At 34.1% G+C, this 22,387-nt stretch overlaps 1 long non-coding RNA gene across 1 annotated transcript; it reads left to right on the top strand.

Annotated features, from left to right (window-relative positions):
• The first annotated feature begins 4,463 nt into the window (after positions 1 to 4,463).
• On the top strand, positions 4,464 to 10,694 carry LOC128983641 (uncharacterized). Its single transcript, XR_008489883.1, has 3 exons — positions 4,464 to 4,569; positions 7,589 to 7,691; positions 10,495 to 10,694. It is a non-coding gene; the product is annotated as an uncharacterized LOC128983641 (long non-coding RNA).
• Positions 10,695 to 22,387: the final 11,693 nt, after the last annotated feature.

Here is a 22,387-nt window from a genome sequence, read left to right as displayed (position 1 = left end):
GTAATGGTTAGTGTGTTGTGTATACTCGAATCCAGTTTGAATCTAATGTGACATTTCAAAGCTGTTAATTCAATCCACTGTAAGCGTAATTCAAGTGTGTTACACAAAGTTGACATTTGACTCGAGTTTGAATCTAAAGTGACAATTCAAAGCTGTAATTTCAAGTAAAAGCAATCGTAATTCAAGGCTTGAATCAAGCTTACGTGCTATCTGGGACTAGATAACAGAAAGATAATACATACATAAATTCAATACTAACATCACATGCTAATAGAAAAAGAAAAACTGGTTGAATAGCAAGCATAACAAAGGATAGAATTAGGTAACAATAACAATCGATAAATACTGCAAGAAACATGCGACTAGATAACAGAAAGATAATACATACATCAATTCAGTACTAACATCACATGCTAATAGAAAAGAAAAACTAGTTGAATAGCAAGCATAACAATAAATAGAAATTTGGAAACAATAACAGTCGATAAAATACTACAAGAAAACATGCAACTAGATAACAAGAGAGATAAAACTACATCAATAGTACAAGCAATATCAATAAACTAGTGACAGACGGCAATAATGACTAGGGAGCATTGATAAGGAAGCATTGACAGAGAATTAAATTATTAAACAAGACCTGTACAATTAAATCACAGCAGAACGAGATTACTGTTCCTCAAGAACCGAAGACGCAATCCTCTTGACAACCCGTGGACAGCAGTCAAAGAAGTCCACATAATGACAGAGCCGATTGCCGAGTCGATGCAGTCTAGGCAGAGGGCTATAAAGTTCATAGTTCGTGGAGCAGTGTTGGCGAGCAAACAGCACATTGGAACGAGTGGATCTAGGTGGGGAAACATGCAGGTCAATCAGCGCAAGCAGATCAGGACAGTTGATTCGTCCATTTAGTATCTTGAACAGGAACATGGCATCACTGATTTCCCTCCTCTTGGCCAGGGTATCAAGTCCAAGAAACCTTCTGATGTCCTGGGTAGGTACATCCCGGTACATGTAACCCATCCTACACCCAATAAGACGTAGAAATCGGCACTGGACACTCTCCAGACGATCAATGTAGCACTGTTGGTGGGGTGACCATATAGAGCTACAATATTCAAGTCTTGACCTCACCAAAGAAATGTACAGTGTGCGAAGCGCCTCTATACTCAGACCACATCTAGAGGATCTCATGATGAGTCCCAATATCCTGGTGGCCTTAGAATAAATTTCCTCAATATGGCGTGAGAAACTCAGATCCGCAGACAGTACAACACCCAGATCTCGAATGTTGTCACTTCTAGCGAGGGGCAGGTTGCTTAGGCAGTAATTATAATCCACAGGCCTTCTAGCTCTACTATATGTAACCACCACACACTTTTTAACGTTGAGCCTCATGCAGTTATCGGTGCACCAATCTTCAACACGCCGAAGACATTGCTGAAGTCGAAGGCAGTCCTCACTAGAGCGAACAGTTCTAAAAATCTTCAAGTCGTCTGCGAACAGGAGACAGTTGCAGTCAAGTACATCCACAACATCATTGACGAACAGGGAGAATAGAAGCGGTCCAAGATGAGAGCCCTGTGGCACTCCAGAGAGAGCAACAAAAGGATCGGACAATGCATACTTGAATTTAACTTTGAGGGATCTGCCACTCAAATAGGAGCTGAACCAACTGAGTAGACTGCCGCAGATCCCATACCCCTCCAACTTTGCAATAAGATGTTCATGACTGACAGTATCAAATGCCTTTGAGAAGTCTAAGTATATACAATCAACCTGGCTACCTGAAGCTAAGGCAGAGGTGACTAAATGTTGGAGAAGAGCTAGATTGGTGAGAGACGATCTTCCCGCTATAAATCCATGCTGTTCAGGGATAATCAGAGCTTGTAAGTGGAACATAAGTTTGTCGATGAGAAGGCACTCAAACTTTGCCCAGAGCAGGTTGAATAACAATTGGCCGATAATTTGTGACTTCTCCCTTGGATGAAGATTTATGAATTGGCACGACGTAGCCTTCTTTGAGTGCATCAGGAAAAATCCCGGCTTGAAGACTCTTGTTGAAAAGTACAGTAAGTTGAGGGGCAAGTAAGTTTGAGCAGTGTTTCAAGACAGATGCAGGTATGTCATCAGGGCCAGTTCCCTTGAATTGGTTGAGTTCAGAAAGCTTCTTCTCAACATCTGATGATTCAAGCACGATTGAGGACAGGTTCATTTGATTTCCGAAGTTATAACGAGAAGTCGAAGAGGAAGGAAGCTTGTAGACTGATGTGAAGAATTCAGCAAACAAGTTACATATTTCGGAAGGTGACTGTGATGAATAACCACTGTATGTAAGTGATGGTTCATTGGCGAAGGATGACGTCATGCTCTTAATAAAACCCCAGAAAGATTTTGGGTTTGAGGTGATGGCTGAGTTCACATGATTGATATAGTTATCATAACATTGTTTTGTAAGAATCTTACACTGGGAACGAGCCATAGAGAACTTGACATAATCCGAGGTGCGAAGAGTGGACTTGTATTGGGAATGGAGTATTTTCTTCTTGATGACCAGTCGCCTCAACTCAGGGGTAAACCAGGGTGGAAAGTGAGTTGAATTGGTTTTCTTGAGGGGAGTATTCTCCAGAACAACGTGACGCACCAAATGCAGGAACTGGTCGAAGTGTTCATTGACGTCCTCGGGTATATAGTACACCGTACCAAGTAATTGACTGAGATGCGTAAAAACCCTCGAGCAGTCGATCCTATTAAAGTCTCTAACAAAGAGTGGTTCTTCATGAGTGGTGTTATGGGGCACACAAACCTCCAGGGCAAGAGCGGGATGATGATCCTCAGCAGGCAGAAGGAGATCCAGGGCATTCCTCACGGAATAATATGAAGAAGAAATTATTAAATCAAGTGTAACACCTCGGACATTGGTAACAGTGTTAATTTGTTGAAGTTGATACAAGTTCATCATATCAATGACCAGACCAGATGGCTTGCACTTGGGAGTAGGCTGGTCACAGGACCAATTCGTACTCGGCAGATTAAAGTCACCCAGAAGCAGTATGGAAGAGGACCCCGAGGCTTGGGAGAGAAGCTCATCAACACCGCTGCACAAGTCAGCATATACATGAAACGGCTACTGAGGGGGTATATAACAGGCACCAAGTATTAAAGGTTTATGTGCACCATATTGAAGAGAGAGAACAATATTTTCAGAGTTGGGTGACAAAGTAGGTAAAACTTTTCTAGGGATCAGTGAGCCAAGCGCAACAAGAACACCTATCCGCCTAACACCTAAAACGCCAACAACTATCCGCAGTACTATCCTGATAATTAGACCAATTTGCATATACCAAGGCAAAAATGTGGTTCGAAATCCACTATAAACTGTACTGTAGGTCATTTAGTTGCCATTAGCTGTATGAGCTATTAATTAACAGCTGCGTGTCTAAAGAATGTCGGCCTTAGTCACTAACAAGACTTCAAGATCGCGCCACTCATCCTACACTCATTTCCATTCATACTTGGTTTAAAATACCTACTTTGTATGGTCGCCATTTAATAAGAAAGTATTAAAGTATGAAGTGTATGTTATGAAGTAATAAAGTCATTTTATTTTTTAATTATATTGAACTGTTTTTGTCTTAAAGCCCCCCACACACTACCAGACCAGACGTTCTGGTCTGGCGTCTGGCACTTTATTGTGTGTGAGGTTGTCTGCAGAGTGCAGACCGATTTTCTCGGACCAGACAGTCTGTGTGTCTGATGGTTGAACCTTCAGTTCAGACCACAGACGGCCTTACCCCCAACTCTATTTTTTTCTGGTCTGTGAGTGTGTAGCCACAGACAATGGAAGAAACCATTACAGTATGATATTGTCTGTGGTGTAGCGCTGTCTGTCAGACGGCCGACGTCGCAACAATCTTCATCCATTTGTTGGAGTTCTCACCACGGTGTCTCAATTACTACCCAGATAGCACGTAAGCTTGATTCAAGCCTTGAATTACGCTTGCTTTTACTTGAAATGACAGCTTTGAATTGTCACTTTAGATTCAAACTCGAGTCAAATGTCAACTTCTTGTAACACACATGAATTACGCTTACAGTTGATTGAATTAACAGCTTTGAAATGTCACATTAGATTCAAACTGGATTCGAGTATACACAACACACTACTATTACGCTTGCACTTGCTTGTATTAACAGCTTTGAAATATCACATTAGATTCGAATCCGAGTCGAGTGTAATATTACCCACAATGCACTTCCATTACGCTTACGTTGGTTTGAAATTACAGCTTTTAAGTATCACGTTGGATTCGAATTGGAGTCGAGTGTAAGTTACCCATAATTCCGAGCGGGAACGACGCTAACGGTGGGACCGACACTTGAAGACGCCATCAGCCATATTGCTTTGTTTTGTTTATTGTGTATTTGTGAGTGATTCATTCTCAATCTATCTCATTGAGTTGAGAATATCGATATTGTGGTGCTGAGTTGTTCAAGTTATTATATTATATTGTTAAAGCTGATTTTTTATTAAGTTTCATCTAGGCCTATTTCTTCTTATCCATCAAGGTAAGTTCTTATTAGCACAAACTAAGTAAACTCAAGGATTGTGACTAACAAAATCAAATCGTCTTAAGTTAATTACAATAGCCTAGGAAGAAATTCAGTAAACTCAAAATCAGTGAAAATTTTGAAAGAGCCAAGTAAGTTATTGCCTAAAGCCAGCCACTTTTGAGTTGGTAAGCCTACGTGCAATGAGTAGCCTAGCCTAAAAAATAAATGTTGTCAACTTATCGGCCTTACTTTGAGTTGTTTGTATGCATAAAAACATATTTTTTTTACCAGCTTGGATATCAAGTTCTCCATGTAAGATACTTAGGTATTGTGGTACCTACTGGTATGGTCTAACTTAGGCCTAGGCATTGTCTTCACTATTCATAGTATAGACTATGGTAGGTTATAGCCTAGATTAGCCATAATGAGCCTAAGTTACGTTGTAGACTATTCTATAAAGCTGGGTTTTTCTAGGCGGGGAGAGAGTAGCGTGGAGAGTGAACTCCTCTTGTCTTAAATAGCTTAATGTTACCGGTACTGTTTTCCTAGGAAGCAGAGCGGAATGCCATGTTAATCGATTTTCCACTCTCCGCGCTCCTCTTCCGCGTCTAGTAAAACCCGGCTTTAGACTTAACTTAATGCCATATTTTATACCATGATATTTTAATGTGTAGTTAACTTATAACTTAGGGCTAGGGACTTAAAGCTAAGTTACTTCAGTAGCCTACTCGATAAGTAAGTTATTTAAGCAGCTGCTTTGTTAGTGACACTGTCAGATAAAATGCAGTAACCTACGTTTAATCGCAGTAAGAGTCTGGTCAGCTTTCAGGCGATTAGTTTCTGATATAAAGTAGGTAGGCTACAAAATTTCTTCTCCATAAACTAAAATTGGCATTAAGTTCGGTTAACTTACTTTGATTTAGTCCACTTAACTTAAGGCCTATTTTGCTTGGAGCGACTGTAGCGATAGTCGCACAGCGATTATCGCTCAGTTACTATCGCTGTTACGGCGACCGTTTTGCTTAGAGCGATTGATTTACGGTCGTCGTACGATTTTTCATCAGCACTCACAATGGTGAGGTCATGAGTGCGTGTTGTAACTTTTTAAACTATCTCCTCAGGGAGGAGTTAGAAGACGAGGCTCTACTTGACCCTAGGGGAAGTATCAATAGACGATCGATAGAAAATACATAGTGATAGGATAGGATAGGAGTGAGTGATAGGGTTTGGAACGGATACGTATCACTAGATGTCATTATTTAGGATATAAATAGAAAACTGTAGGCTAGTTTAAGCTACTTATTAAAATCAAAATTAAGAAAAATGCAAAGGAACCTAAACCTAAATAAATAAGTAGGCTAGGTTATTTATTTAGGTTTAAGTTTTTTTGCATATTTCTTAATCTTAATCCTTTAGCCTATAGCAAAATAGGCTAGTATAATATAATCTTACTAATATTATAAATGTGAAAGTTTGTGTGTTTGTTTGTTTGTTTGAAGTTCAATCACGCATTAAGTAACTACTGGTCGGATCGAGCTGAAATTCGGTATGATGATAGCTTTCGTTCCCAATTAACATATAGACATATTCTAATCTCAAAGACCCATTCAGGTTCCGCCCCAGTGGCTTTGGAGATTTCCATGTTAACCTTATCAGTATTCAAATTTAAAATGAATAAAATAATTTTACCAGCGGTTTCAACTACACGAGTTGGTTCTATGATATTCAATAGCACTAAAAAGTTATAGTGTTTACTAATAGGGTGCAGAACTATAATTTTTTTTCATATATGACAACAGCTTATTTGACCCAAGCAGCAACAAAAAGCTATGATACACAATGGGAACTGACAAAAAATAGGACTGTTTACAGTTATGCTTAAGTTTTTTATTTATAAATAATTTGTGATTGTGCGAATATTTGGTAACTTATTCGTCTCTATTTTTTAGGTGAAGTGGTAGCACATTATTATGGCTATAGTAGATGTGTAAATTACCGTAAGTTAAAAGAGCCAAATTTACTCAAACTGTGTTCTCCCCCATTGCAAACACAAAGCACGAGTATAACTGCAATAAGCATTTTATACTTATACGCCAACCCCGTACGAAGGACGGGTACTCTGCTAGTATGTCAATACATATAAAAATAAATTTGATTAAAATGTTTTTCGTGGACCCCACAAAAAAATGCTTGCGGACCACACCTTGAGAAACTCTGACCTAAGTTAAACTTAATAATTTACATCGAATGAAACATTTTAATCTGAGTCAAACATTTAAAATTATAACTTTACTTCAGTATTTTATGGGAAAATAATATAATCCTAACTTAACTTAAGTTAATATTTTAAGGTTACCTAATTATCGAATAAAAGTTGCATCTGATGATATAAAATAGGCCTTTTGTAGGTTTATTGCAGAACTGTACCTGGGTGTTTCAACATAAATAATATAAATATTTTATAACTAAAATAACTTAGGTCTAGGCTTAAGTTTCACAGGTTATGTAATAAAGATCTTCTAAATAAAGTTATACACATCGGCCTACAGCTGGATTATTTTTAACCAGAAGCGGTTAAGATAGGCACTGTAGGGGTGGCACAATTTTTATTTCACCTGCGGAATTTTAATACGGACAAAATGAGAGTAAAAAAATAAAAAATGTATAATTTGTGTAATATAAAAATTAAACTGTCATAACCTAACCTTACTAACCAAACTTGCTGATAATCGCTACCGATAATCGCTATTACTAATCGCTACTGAATAATTTACTACCTTTAGTCCATCAGTGACGTTGAATATTAGGATCGGTCTATTTTGATCGCCCTACCGGCGCATGTACCGATCAGTAGCGAACTTGTTAAACAATTGATTTATTAAAATATTAAAGATACCTAATATGAAAGTAAAATCTCGAACTTCAGAAATTAAACTTCACCCCATGTTTGAAATGGGAAGACAAACTTTAGGTCTTAGGGGTTAAATGTAGGCTACTATTCTGTATTAAGTTCATTTTAAGTATTTTTTTTTAGCTGCTGCACAGAAAATGTTGGGCATAAGTGAAGTCACGGAAGCCAAAGTTACAAGCGTTGTTGCTAAGTGGCTTCAACAAGCCAAAACCAGATGTGAAAGAAGGTAAGGATAAAAAATTGTCACTAACTAACTATTCAACTCATCATTAATAGAATTCCATTGGTAGCCTAATAATACTGTACAGTGGACTCAATTATACAGGGAAGGAGACACTTGAAACTGACGTGCCCTCATACTTGTTACATGATTAAAGTCTAATGCAAAATATATTTAAGCCAATAATGTTAATTCTGTAAAAATAGCCAAACTATAGACACTTTGGGATAATTACTGTAAACAAAACACAAGATGCCAAGACTTTATACCTTTTAAATATTTTAATCTTTAGACATGTGATGAATGGTCTCAAATCTATCCTACAAGACAAGTTGTTTCAGCACCGCTCACTTCCTGCCGATCCAGGGTGGTTAAACCGTACTGATAAAAATTGTCTGGTTTAAGAATTATATCTGCTGAGTGCAGTCTGGTTACTAGGTGTTCGGGTAAAAAGGAGTCTACTGCATAATGGTTTTTCATAAAAATGTTTTTTATTGTTTATCATTATGATTACTCAAGTACTGTATAAGCTAAAAAATACCCCCGCCTCAGCAAACCTGCCGACTAAGTGAATTTCCATTTGCCTGAATTGATTTTCAATTAAATGTATTTAATTAACATTAGCTTTAATGAGTACATAGGCTTGCTGCTACAAGGAGGGTAAAAAAGTGTGTTTTTTAGTAAAATAATAATTACTTAGTATCAAATAAATAAATTTACCAAGTTTGGTCAAAAACAAGCAAACTACGACATTTTACTATATTCTCCATAAGAATAACATGGGAATTTTAAAATATATATTTGTTTTTTCTCCGTAACCAATAATTGTACGAAAACACTTTGTTATACTAAAATCATTTGTTTTTTAAGCTCTTTAAAAAGGTTTGGAGAGAAATTGGGAAATTTTTATAATTAAAGGGTCAAAAATTAGAAAAACCCATTTTTACCCCATAAAACCCCGTTCCCATGGTCCGATCATGCTGGTTCGCAAACTTATTCAAGTTTATCCCGCCTTACACCTTCAAACCAAATTTCATCAAAATCGGACAAAAATTAACTTAGCCTACACAAGTTATCGTGTTCACGGACATATAATCTATATATACACATATAAAAATTTGAACTAATGGTGTTATTGGGCTCTGGGAACATCAAAATGAAAAAGTTAATCGGTTCCGGGCCTAGGTCTTACCATGCCACATACGGTAATAGATTTTTTCCTATAGGGAAATTCGCCAAAAGAAAAATGCTAGTATTTTTATTCTTGTAGAGGGGTTTTCATGTTTCATAGCAATGCTGGGCTTACCTGGATTAATTTATACAGTAAATTAAAGCTTATAATTATTTGTAAAGTATGAGCAAGATTTGTAATAAATATCTTGGCTATATTTAGGATAACCAACCAGAACTATCACTAGGGTGGTCTGCCGTTACACTTTAGACGCATAAATGAGCGAAGCATTATTTGAAGATTAATGACTAAAGCAGCTAATAACCTACAATATGTTCCCTTTCAACAGATTCACCGTTTGTTTGCCCGATATTATTTAGGTTCTAAAGAATGACAAATTTATCTGATAGTTCATTTATTTAGTTAAAAATAAGAATTGATAAAAGCCTGACCATTTGCTTGTACTTTGTAAATGCGCATAGCGGGATGTACTCGTGCAATCAACATTTGTTCTACAATCATCAGGTCAGTTCATTCGTTCGGGACACTTGACACATCCATATTATTTAACGCCGTGAATTTAGTTGCATTTGAACGACAACGCGAACAAATCGGTGATTGGTTTGAACACCAAAAAATTGCTTGAATCTGTTAGTTGTTGGCGATGACAGTTAGTGCAAATGTAAAATTTTAGTGCATCTAATTCATGTTGGAATTGATTAGCTACCTAACTGCCTATCATTGTCAGCTTCTTCCGCCACTGCTTCATCTGGTTCTTCTTGTTCACGACGCCACTCTCTTACAATATTTGCGTTATTGGTGCGTCGACCAATATTACGACGTGGCCTTTGAGGCATGCTCAAAACAAATATAGCAAAACTGTTACTTCCATTGATAAACTGTTACATTACAACTTTAACCTAGGATGAAAGTAAACATTGAAATGTAAACAAAACAGCTACAAACAATTAACATATGTTTATCTTAATTAAATGAAACGAGATAAACCCATATGTCATAGACCCAATATAATTTTTCTTTTAACTTATAATAAAATAACAAGCGAAACTGCGTGGCACGTAAAATAAAATCCAGAAGGAAATTTGCAAATATTTTTTACGTAAACATTGTGCTCAGTATTCTTTAGCTGTTGGCAAAATTTCATATCAATTGGTCAAGCCATTACATTCTGATGCTCATACAAAGAAGTAACAAAGTGAGGGAAAGTGAGCTTCGCTCAACTAGTTTTATACTTAAACCGTAAAATACAAAATCCCGCAGATTCGCCTAATTATTTCATCGAAGTGATAATGCCGCAACGCCTAGGTTTTGCCTGAAGTAATGTGAAAACAATCCTGGGCTTGTGTTTAGCATTTTTTAACAATCAAAATGTAATTGTGTTTTATACATATTAATAATTATTACTAATATTATTGGGAAGATCATATATTGTATTTGTATATCATTGTAGGAATAAATTAATTTTCACTAAACAGGCCTACACTGGTTGTGAGTTAAACTGCGTTAGTTTAAAATGTTGCTTACTTGCCTATTTTTTTATACCAGATACAAAATTAATTATTTTGGTTGATTATCCTTAAATTTAATATTGATTCTATTTGTTTTGACTTTTTTCAGAGGGAAAAAACCTGCCACTGTGGACAGTGGGGAAGAAGTTCCACTCAATGTGGATGAAGATCTTGTTGAATAGATAACTTACTCTGTATTATTTAAGTAATCGTAAAATGAGGAATTTTTGAGGGAACTGTTTGTTGAAAGTTAAAGATACGAGGCATTTTCAAATGTGAATGTGTTATGTAAATCTTCAATATAAATCTATTTAGACAAATTATCTCTTGTGTTTTATTTTTAATTTCAAAGAATTCTGAATTCTACGTACTGAATAGTAATAATATGTAAAATTGTAGGGTTAAAAACTATAATAACTCATGTTTTCCTGCTCTTTTATAAAAACAAGTTTTTATATGGTATCTCGCTTTTTTATTTAGAGAAGTGTCTTAGCATGTAACAACTAGAGGCATTGAAGTTATTAGATTATGTTGTGATTGTGAAAAATTATCTGAAATATTGGAAGATTATATTGTGCTATGCATCTCAACCTAAAAAATATGAAATTTTTATTACATGTAAGACTGTGTGAATCCTGGTAAAAGCATATGAATTAAATTTAAATTTTCAGAAATAAAAAAAGAGCTTGTAAGTGGCTAAAAAAGAATTATTTCTTGTATTTTTCAATTAATATTCAAATAAGATGTTTCAATTTTTATTCAAATTAGATATTTCAAGTTTTATTAAAATTGGATCTTTCAAGTTTTATTCAAACTGGAAGAGCGGGAACTTCGACGCATGATTTTAACTTGAATCAAGTTTACACACCCGATCCTTCAAGTTTGCAGATTTGACAAACCAAACTTATTTCAAGCTTGAATCAAGTATTTTTTCAATTTATATTTAGATTAGATAGTTCAAGTGTTATTCAAATTAGATGTTTCAATTTTTATTTAAATTAGAAATTTCAAGTTTTATTCAAATTAGATGTTTCAAGTTTTATTCAAACTGGAAGAGCGGGAACTTCGACGCATGATATTAACTTGAATCAAGTTTACGGACCCATCCGAGCAAACGTGATTCAAGTTTGCAGATTTGACAAATCAAACTTGTTTCAAGCTTTAATCAAGTATTTTTTGCTATCTGGGTAATGTTGGAATGTCTGGTCTGAGAGTGTGTACTGTGTAGAGCCGTCCAAGACGGTTTGGTTGCAGCCAGACGGTCTGGTCTGGTAGTGTCAGTGTGTCGGTCTGGTCCGGAGGTCTAGTCTGGTAGTGTGTGCTTAACCTCTGTCTGAAAATGCCAAACACAAAAATGCTAATATTGAAAATAGAATAAGAAGGGATTTGGTAAAGCACTCCACATACTACTTAGACCTTCAGAGCAGAACGTCCGGTCTGGTGTCTGGCACTTGTCGTATCGTGTGTGGGGCTGTCTGCGGACCGATTTTCTTGGACCAGACTACTATAACTATGTCCGCGTGTCTGATGGACGATGGTTGAACCCTCCGACCACTGACGATCTGAGGTTCCCCCACCACTATTTTTGTCCGGTCTGTTCTGTAAGTATGTAGCGTTGTCTGTCGGACGGCCGCGACAGTCTTCATCCATCTGTACATCTGTTTTGTACCGATTGAAAATTCAAATCAAACAGAAAACGCGCGAAGGCAAGGACCCAACAACGGCCAATCACGTGAGCGCGGAGTGATATCAACTTGCTGACTTGTGTGGACGTCTTTCTAACGGTTCACTTGGGATTAGGCTCTGAGCCGTGATGTTCGGAAATCTTTAAATTCTCCTTTTCAATTCGCAAAACTCACTTTTGGTAGTCGTAACGTGTATTTCGTCAACGAAATCAATTGTTCGATTTCCGGAGTGCATCTATTATCTATCTATCTATATATTAATAGGCAAGCATGTTTCTTTAAAACCTTTTTTCTCAGCTTGTGTGCATCGTGGGGTAAATCTACGCATACCGTTAGAAAGCTATTTTCCTGTAGGTGTGCAGAATCCCTTTATAAATTTAAATAGGCTCAAAGATAAGCACAAAAAATTAGTTTAAAGATTTGAAAAAATTAACATGGATCTTATGCGTTGCCATGCTGGTGACGAAATAACAACGAAATATAAACAGAAAATCAAAACAAATGGAAGAAACTCCAATCACATGTTTTATTTACAGTGTGGGGTGAAAATAGAGAAGTGAGTACATTACATATTTTTGGTCGAGTCTCGACCACTGGACGACCTCTCGTTACTTATTTAATACGCAAGCAGGTTTTTTGTGACAATTACTCCTCCGAAACTACTGAACCGATTGACATGTTTTTGGTGTCATTGGAAAGAGGGTAACGTGAAGTTGTGCAGGAAGCTTTCTTTTTAGGGAAATAATGAGATATTGAGGCCCTGGAGCCCTTTAAAGTTTCGTATTTCTCCATAAGGATAACATGGGAGATAATTTTTATTTACAGAAACATATGTTTACTACTTGAAAATAGTCAAAGTCTACTACATAATAATTGCTGTGTATTATGACTCTTAATGTATACCTACTACATTTCAATCAAGGATTGTGTACCTTAAAGTTTACCCATAATGGATCTTAATACTTTATTTTAATGCTGGGAATAGTAAAATTTAGTGGAGAACAAGTTACCATGATTTAGAAAACTTTACTATAATAATTTATGTATTTAAATCACAAATCTTTGACATTATTAATTCATTTGAAACTAAACAGCTGATCGACAAATCAAACAAATCATCTACTTCATGTGAATAATGTTATTACACATAGTTTTTTTAACCATTCTTTTTTACTTGTGGGTGTATTTTGAGTTTGCAGTTATGAAAGCACCAAGCCAAGTAACTTTTATCTAATTTTCTTTATAAACTAACAGTATTATTGAATTACTACATGAACTTGACAAGTCAGGTAATTAATTGTCAGTATACCAAGGGGAAGAAGAGTGGGTCCTTAAAAACAGACGAAGGTGGAGACACCTATCTAGAAAATCCAACTGAGTTTTTAAATATAGAGGTCAGTGGATGGCCAAGAAACAGATTAGACTAATAAAAGGGGGCAGTGGTTTTATTGATGAGGAATATTAATATATCAAAAAGGGCACAAGGCTTCATGTGATCAGAATCAATGGTTTAACAACTTAATAGAATGTAAAGTCTTAACTGGAACAAGTGAGTGGGGACATATTTTGATTTCGAGGATAAAGATTTACCCATCTGAAACAAACTTACCTTTCAAAATGGAAAGATGCTAATTTCTGTTACCTTTGTCATTTGCAGCGCTGTTCTTACCCAGACCAATTGAGTCATGAGCAACTATATTATATGTTGTTTTAAGTAAGGCTACATCTTTTAATAGGATACGCATATTCGTTACGGAAAACTCTGACCAGGGTAATCTTCCTGAAGGTAACTTTAAGGCTAAAATCGTAGTATTCATGGAAGTGATTTTGTGATAAAGATATTGTTTTTTAGTGTTTATTTTTAAAAGTGTGTTTTCTTCAAGCAGCATTTTTATGACCCTCAAAATATACTACATAGGCCTATTGGTTTGATATGATAAATTTTTTTGTTAAATGTGTTTTAAAAATCTTTAAAAAATAACTACCCTATAACCTTGCTCGCTGCCTATAACATACTTGAACCTGAACACTTATTAATTTACTAAATGTAATACACATATACAGCTAGAAAATGGCTGAACTGCTTCCCTTCCAAGGCTTCATTATTACTGCATTTAATTTTCGACGTCGAGTCAATATATAATGCGATGAATTTGTTTTCTAAATTCATATGTCATTTTGCGGGGCATTGAACCGCACAGGTCCACTAGTTGGTATTTAAACCGTGAAACAGCGTTTGCTAAATTACGAATTGAATAAATAAATCGAGTCTTTAAGTTCGACGTCGACCGGCAAAATTCGTCAAATTTGACCATTTTCGTAGAGCCTACCCCAAGTACAGTGTCGTAATTATATGTTTATGTGTCGTCAAAATTGTCTTCTGTGTATGTAAGTAAATGTTTTGTGTAAATTGTATTTATATCATTAGAAGAAGCCAATCTGTCCACATTCATATTTGTTTGATCATGTTTCTTGCAGGTTTCATGTCCTAGTGTGTAATCCAGTCACATTGCTTTAAAGTTATTGCCATTTACTTATTTTAAAATACATACTGTGATACATTTGTAGGTATTATTATATTAATAATTTGGGTAAATTTTTATACCAGTAAATTTCATATTGTAATTTTGTACTTAACTTCAATTTATATCGTTAGGATATCAGCTGTCTGTCACGTAAAACTGTTACAATTTGTTCTTGCTTAAATATTTGGGTTTTAAATCACTTCTAAAATACATAAAGAGATCTCTGAGAGTATTTGATTGTGTACAAATTCAGGTTTCAATCAGAGCATTGTCCCGGTTGAAGGGTAGGTTTCAATACAGGCTATAAGGGTAGGCTTCCATTAACGCCATAAAAGTAATTTTATTAACCAAAATTAAACAATCGACTCAGTAGTCGATTTGGCTTAGTTTGCCACTGAGCAACAAAGTGTGCTGTACACAGGACTACGAATAGCCCCTTTGCATATTAAGATCAACTGGCCAGTTGTTAATAAATACACAAATTTGGGAAGCCTGATAGCCTAAAAAACAGATTAAATAAATCAAACCTAGGTTCCCGAGGCTCTGCTGTCAGTATCTCAGGAAAGAAAGTCAAAAACCACAATCAATACTCTCCCCTATCCAATTGAAGTGTAATTATAGCAGAAACTTGAATATCATTATTGATTATTTGTAATATTTGTAAATATTTAAAGTGACAATACACAAAGCTTATTCTCTCAACAATTTTATTAATTCTCCTGTGTTAATCTTGTCAAGGTAATCGGCTTAACCGAACAATTGCAATAAAATACAATATCATTAAATAGTCAGTCAATACATAATTTATTACATATTAGTTCAATCAGTGTTTGGCATTATCGTTTCAATAATACAGAGTCATAGCCATGTTTTAACAGAATTTCAACAAAGAGTGTATTTTGCATTCAGAGTGTTTGGTATACTTTTTATTACATCTTAAGAAGTGTTATATTTAAGATCATTGAAGGTACTTTCAGGAGGACATATCAGACCTCTCACGGTCCATAAATCGGACTTCTGGGATACACAATAACCAGGGCTCAATACAACATCTTACTTCCACTGCCGGCTCTGTGATTGGTCCTCAGTAGTCTGATTAAATAAATTAAATCTCACCTTTTCAAACCCTACCAGGGGCAACTTTTTATAACACTCACACCTGTATGGAATAGCCAAATTGCATTACATAAAGGTGTGAGGTGATTTTGGTTGATGGAATGATCAATTAAGTAAAGAGAATATTTTGAATATAAGTAAAGAACTTTTATTTTTCTTTACAGTTTGCAGTGATTGTTGCTGTTCTAGCGCAACGTCGTGATGTCTTCACAGCAATCCCAACCAGGGGTGCCCAGAAGAGGGGGGGGAGCATAATTTTTTTGGACGGATTTTGATTTTTGTGAATGATTTTATTCTAGCAAAAAATTACAGGAAAATTAAAAAAAAATTATTAGAATCATATGAAACAATACTGTTTAATTTTAAAGTTTATTTTCGTTTTATGGCTAAACGGTTAATTATATCGAAATATTCTTAGAACAAAAGTTGTACCTCTTTCTTTGGTGAACAGTTATTTACATTTAATGTTTTTTTGTAGGATGAATAGTTTTGAGTACCTAATCAGAGAAAACTGGTTTTTAGATGCCATTTTCCAACATGGTGGCCATAGAACAAGGTTTTTTTGAGGACTTTTAGTATATGTTATTCCGGAAGTAAAATTCAATATACGTACCGAGTTTTACACTTATAAGAGCTCTTTTTAGTTAATGGAGAAATTTTGATTTTAAATAACTATACTATATGTAGTAAAACAACTTGATAAACATCGCACAAAATTGGGTTTTTGGTGGTTTGTCATTTTATTTCCAAAGTAGCGAGGCCTTATTTGAATAGCCAAAGACACTCTCACCAATCCAGTGAATACAGAAAAATGATGTGAACATTGACAGATAGACAGACGGACAGAATTTAAATAAGACTCGTTTCGGCTTTCTTATTCTATAAAACTTAAAAATAACAAAAAACTGCATGATTCTACGCAATGCACAGACAAAACTGTAATTTTATTTATATAGATGTAAATTAGTTGATCATAAAAAAAATCACATAATTACTAATAAACCAAATATAGGAAATAATTCAACGAGTAGATTTCCTGGATTCCACCCAAGAATATAAAATTTGACAACTTCCACAATTTTTATGGTGACCGCAACGTTTTGGTGATGCTCAAATGGGAAACAAAACAGACAGACATATACTTATGATTTGCCTGGTACCCTACTGATTTTTATCATCCCCATCATTTTTCACATTTGTTATCATCTCTCCAAATATAACCAAATAAATTTAATAACCATTTTCCTCAATAAAGCCCAAGTCAACAAGCCCACATTATTTACCAAGTGAGCTCAAGTAGTCAAAGTTAACCTCACTCTATTATTAACCGTTGATATCTAAATGAAGCAGTATTCTTACATAAAGTCACGTGTTTTAAAAGTTGTATTGGCAGGCGCGTGGTTGGTGACTTGATTGACCCTTGACGACGAAACCGGTTATAACTGGTTTTGAGCTCCCGATCGGTGACCTTCTTATCACTGATACTGAGTGTGACCTCTTATCAGCTAATGTCCGTCGTCTGCATCTATGGCAGGTTGCAATACTGAAGAGGATTTGCATGAGATTCTAAACTAGGAAAATTGACTTGTATACTGCAAGTAGTTCTCATCCTATTGTCAAAAACATAATGCGTAAGGAGTATACTTTAATACATTTTTAATACGTTTTATTTGAAATGGCGACCATACAAAATAAGGTAGGTATTTAAAGCCAAGTATGAATGGAGATGAGTGTATGGGTGGTGCGATCTTGTAGTCTTGTTAGTGACTAAAGCCGACATATTCCTTAGACACAGATGTTAATTAATAGCCCATACAGCTAATGGCAACTAAAACTATCCGAACCACATTTTTGCCTTGGTAATAATGAATTGTGCTAATTATCAGAATAGTACTGATAATTACTCTTATCAACTGCATAAGAGAAACTGCATATAATAGTCGTAGTACTTACTCGTGCGGACGTTAATCCACCACACCAGGGAGTATCGCAAATCGCATCCACAGTGCATCTCTTGATCTCTATAAATATCCACAATTCGTGACCTTCTAATGCCACCGTCCCAGTCATATAAAGTACTACACGTATCCAAGCGTTTAAATGATTCTTTATACGACTTTGACATTCCTTAGGCATATCTTAATCTAAATAATAAGGTCATTGAACGAAAAGTAGTTAAGGAAGTTTTTACTCATATTTTTTATGTTGTCGAGTACACTTAAAATGTTTAATTAATTTGGTACTAATATGTTTATGGTTTTATCCTTTGAAGGACCATACATTTTGTTAAACAATATGTATATTTTAGTTCCCGTATTAAATATGTCACCTGAATATGAACGAAATACTGTAACGAGTAACGTGAAAATTACTATATACTACTATATACTAGGCCAGATTTAATCAATGTTCCATTACTGATAAATTAAAAATAAACCATAAAGTACAAATTCGTCAAAAGTAAATTCATTCAAATATTTATAGATTTTTTTATAACACTTTTTCGAAAGACTAATAACATTATACGTTGTGTTATTGGAGTTAAGAGCATCGAAAGTGGAAGTAGAATAACCTGTTATACTTTCTCTGCATTAACCATCTTCTGCTAACCCAGACGTTGGTTCTTCTGACCAAGCTCAGACTTTCTGAGCAATATAGGCTACAATTTGCTGGAATTATCTGCAAACTGCAAAGTTAAATTAAGAATTTTGTTTGAAAAATAACTATTTATGCACATGAAATATAACCATGACACTTTCAAATCCACGTTGATTTGACGGTAACTACTGAAATAGTTCAATCGTTTGTTGAAGAACTGCCTAATATTTCAACACTTTTAAAGTTTGTGCAGGCCTGTTACAAATTTAACTAGACGACAATGGGTTTTAATTACTAATTATTTTATTCATAGTTAACTTGAACAAATACACACATTTCATGCTAATTATGTTAGGCCCTACTTGAATGATAATTTACTTTTGCAATAACTCTTTACAAAATAAAAATATTATTGCGTAATTTTGGTAAACTGATGCTAAACCAAATGTTTGGGGGAAATATAATTTTTTTTTTCAAAACAAAACAAACTTGTATTTCACTTAAGGAGGTTTTTAAGACATTCATAGGCCTAATATAAATCTTAATTATAATGTAATAAATTGTTAATATGTTTTTACAGTACTGGTAAATATTTTTGATAATGTCATTATTACAACCAATGACAGTAAACATCTTGAATCTTACTTTTATGGAACCAGAGACAGTTTTTTAAAATTAAAATTAAGCTTGATTGAATTTCAATTTCTAACCATACAAATACATAATATAACAATATACAAATTCTAAATAATCAATGTCATACGGGTAACTAAACTCATTAACACACATACATCCCCCATTAGTGTATGTATATTCAATACTAAAACCAAAACATACATAATAAAACAATAAAAGGACTATACTTCCTACTACTATACTACACTATACTATACTTCTGCTACAGTTTGAGTTCAATACATTTAAATTATTAACTAAATAAAATATAACCTACACGTTGGAAATTTTGGCTGAAATTTCAATGTTTTTAAAACAGTTTGAATGCAATTTCAAGCTCAAACATGTTTACAAACTAACTAGCAATGTCAACTTTTAATCGCTATCAAATTAAGATCGGCCCTCAGATATTGTTGTTTGATAAGAAAACTACGTCAAAAGACAGTCATGCTATTTTTTCTAACAAGTTTAATGTTATGTCAGTCTTCAATGGAATTTAACTGTTGGAACAATCTAATAATTTAAAATTGACTATCAAAGAACTTAGTGTATTTCCTTAGTAAACTATGAATTACGTAGTAAGGTTATGATGTGCAGTAGGCTATGTAGTATCTTTCAAAATCACAAATCATAATTGGTCGTGCAAAATAATAATATAACCTATAAAATTTGAATTATCGCATGCAAATATTCAAAGCACGATCTTAAAAATGTAAAAGCTAAAATTTAAAACTTTCTTAAATACAGTTGTGTTATTGTAATTACATAATACTATAAACAATTTAGAATAAGGTATATAGATTAGGAAGTAATATAGAAACTAGCCAATTACTAAAATACCCCGCCGCTGCAAACCTGCCGACTAAGCGAATTTCCAGTTGTCTGAAGTGATATTCTATTAAATCTATTTAAATAACATTATGTTTAACGAGTAACTAGGTTTGCTGCTGCAAGGAAACTAATATAGTGTGTATTTAGTAAAATAATAATAGCTTTGTATAAAATAAAAAAATTGCCAAAATATTAACAAGCAAACTACAACATTTGACAATATTCTCCATAAGAATATCATGGGAAATTTAAATTTACAATTTTTTTTAATTTTCTCCGTTACCAATCACCGTACAAAATCCCTTTATATACTAAATTATTTGTTTTTTTAAGCTCTTTAAAAAGGTCTAGAGAGAAATTGGGAAATTTTGTATTTTGAAGGTCAAAAATGAGAAAACCCAATTTTTACCCCATAAAACCCCGTTCCCATGGTCCGATCATTCTGGTTCGCGAACTCATTCAAGTTTATCCCGCCCTACCGAATTTCATCAAAATCGGACAAGCATTACTCAAGTTATCGTGTTCACGTACATATATATATGTATTTTATTAAATAAATATATACAAATTTGAACGAATGGTGTTTTTGGCCTCTGGGGACATCAAAATGAAAAAAGCTACTTCCCTATAGAGAAATTCGCTAACACTTCCCTATAGGGAAATTCGCTAATACATTTTAAATCAATTGTTTATTTTATCTTAACTATGGGACATAGTTTGATATGCCATGCTGTACTATTATATTCCACCCAGGACTCGAGTGAATGATTAAGCTATTTTTGTAAGGCTTCAAAATACGGAATGATAACCTTCCTGTTTTTAACTTTTGGTTCTATTTTTGAAATTTACGCTAATAAGTGACGATTCTTGTTATTTCCGATAATGGTTAAATTCCACTCTATTTTACTTACGTCTTTGATTTGGAGTCACATAACAGTTTTGTAACAAAATATTATTATTTACTTAATATTTTTATTGTTTATTTGGTGACAAAGACATAATCTTTCAAAATGACTCGGTTGAAATTGATAGAGAAAAAGTTTAAAAATTATTTATTTTGTCTCTACTGTGATAATAATTTTTATTGGTATACAATTAGACGGTAGACATAATTAATTAGAAGTTTGTCGTAATTGAGTTCACAACTGACCTAGGGTTAGTCACGGTCTCTGACTCTACGGTAAAAATTAACTATCGTCAAATCGTTTTAATTAATTAATAGCAAAGTTAAAGGTATAGTTTTAAATTTCTCCGAAAAAGTTAGGCATAGTTTTAAAAAGTTTTAAAAGTTGGCATAGTTTTAAATTTCTCCGAAAAAGTTAGGTTTGTGACTCTTTAACTTAGGAAAAAATAGTAGCTTCGTGCTTTGGAACGGAGTGCACTAGTACGGATTTTAGAACAGAAACTGTATGGATCATAAATATCACCAAATGACGACACTGACCCGAAAGTAAACATTTTGCACTATTTTTTAATGGAACTGACAAAAAACGCCCAATCAAAAATAGTTAAGGTTAGCATAAGATTCATATCAGTGACGTATTTTTGTATGCTTGTAATCATTACCGTTTCTGTTCTAATATCCGTGTAAATAACTTAACGTACGAGCAGCCACCAAGCTATAAATATCCATAGAATTTTTAAGCGTACCACTTTATTTTTGCAAAATATAATTATTGCTAAATTAAATCTTTTTAAAAGTAAAGCAAATGTAAACATTGTAATTGTTTATCTTTTCTGTGGAAATCAATCAATAAAATAATTCTCATAAGCTTATCACCATAACTTATAAGGGCAGAAATCTAAGTCTGATGAAACTGAAACAGAATCTTTCATTGCATGTACAAAATAATTCTCCTATTCTCCAAGGAACGTGGCTATAGAATGTACAGTCTGGTAAAGCGCATATATCCAGACAAAAAAAAAACCAAATATTTGAGTAGTCTATTGAAGAACAGTATCATAGCCTCCTGTAGAGAAAGCCATTATAGCACCCAATAAAACAGCTTGATAATATATAAGGAAATATTTTTTTCATGTAATTGTACAAATTGGATATATTTGTGAACTTTTCCTCAATGTGTATTAAAAAGGTTATTTAGTTTCCGTATATTTCGTAGTATTATATTTAAACTTTATGTTAGGTACCTAGTAAATCATTTAATTACATATCATATTTACCGAATCACACAATGTGGGTTTTTTTTACAAAATAAACTTACCCGTTTCAACATTTTCCAAGTGTTACATTTGAAAGCTCAAAAACTCGTATTAGCTGACTAAAAAATCGTACTTCTCATTATTTGAAGTTGTTTGCATCATCAAATAATTTTATTATTCAAATTAACGATTTGTTGTAAGAATAAATAATTTACACACCAATTTAAACCTTTATATTTTCACACTACAATTTTATAGTTTTAACTTAACAATTAACTTTAAACGTATTAACAATTAAAATTAAACATTTAAGATACACAGCATTGTTAAATAATCATTCATGACAAATACGTACAATTTATAATTTTAAAACGTTGTAGTATTCTTACATAATTTATTGAATTGTAAAAAA

This window comes from Macrosteles quadrilineatus, unplaced genomic scaffold (genome assembly GCF_028750875.1).
Source record: "Macrosteles quadrilineatus isolate MER2022 unplaced genomic scaffold, UCM_ALF_1.0 Scaffold_1__1_contigs__length_201487025, whole genome shotgun sequence".
NCBI lineage: Eukaryota > Metazoa > Arthropoda > Insecta > Hemiptera > Cicadellidae > Macrosteles > Macrosteles quadrilineatus.
Note: the sequence above shows the minus strand (reverse complement) of the source record. Positions and strands in the feature narration are given on the sequence as shown.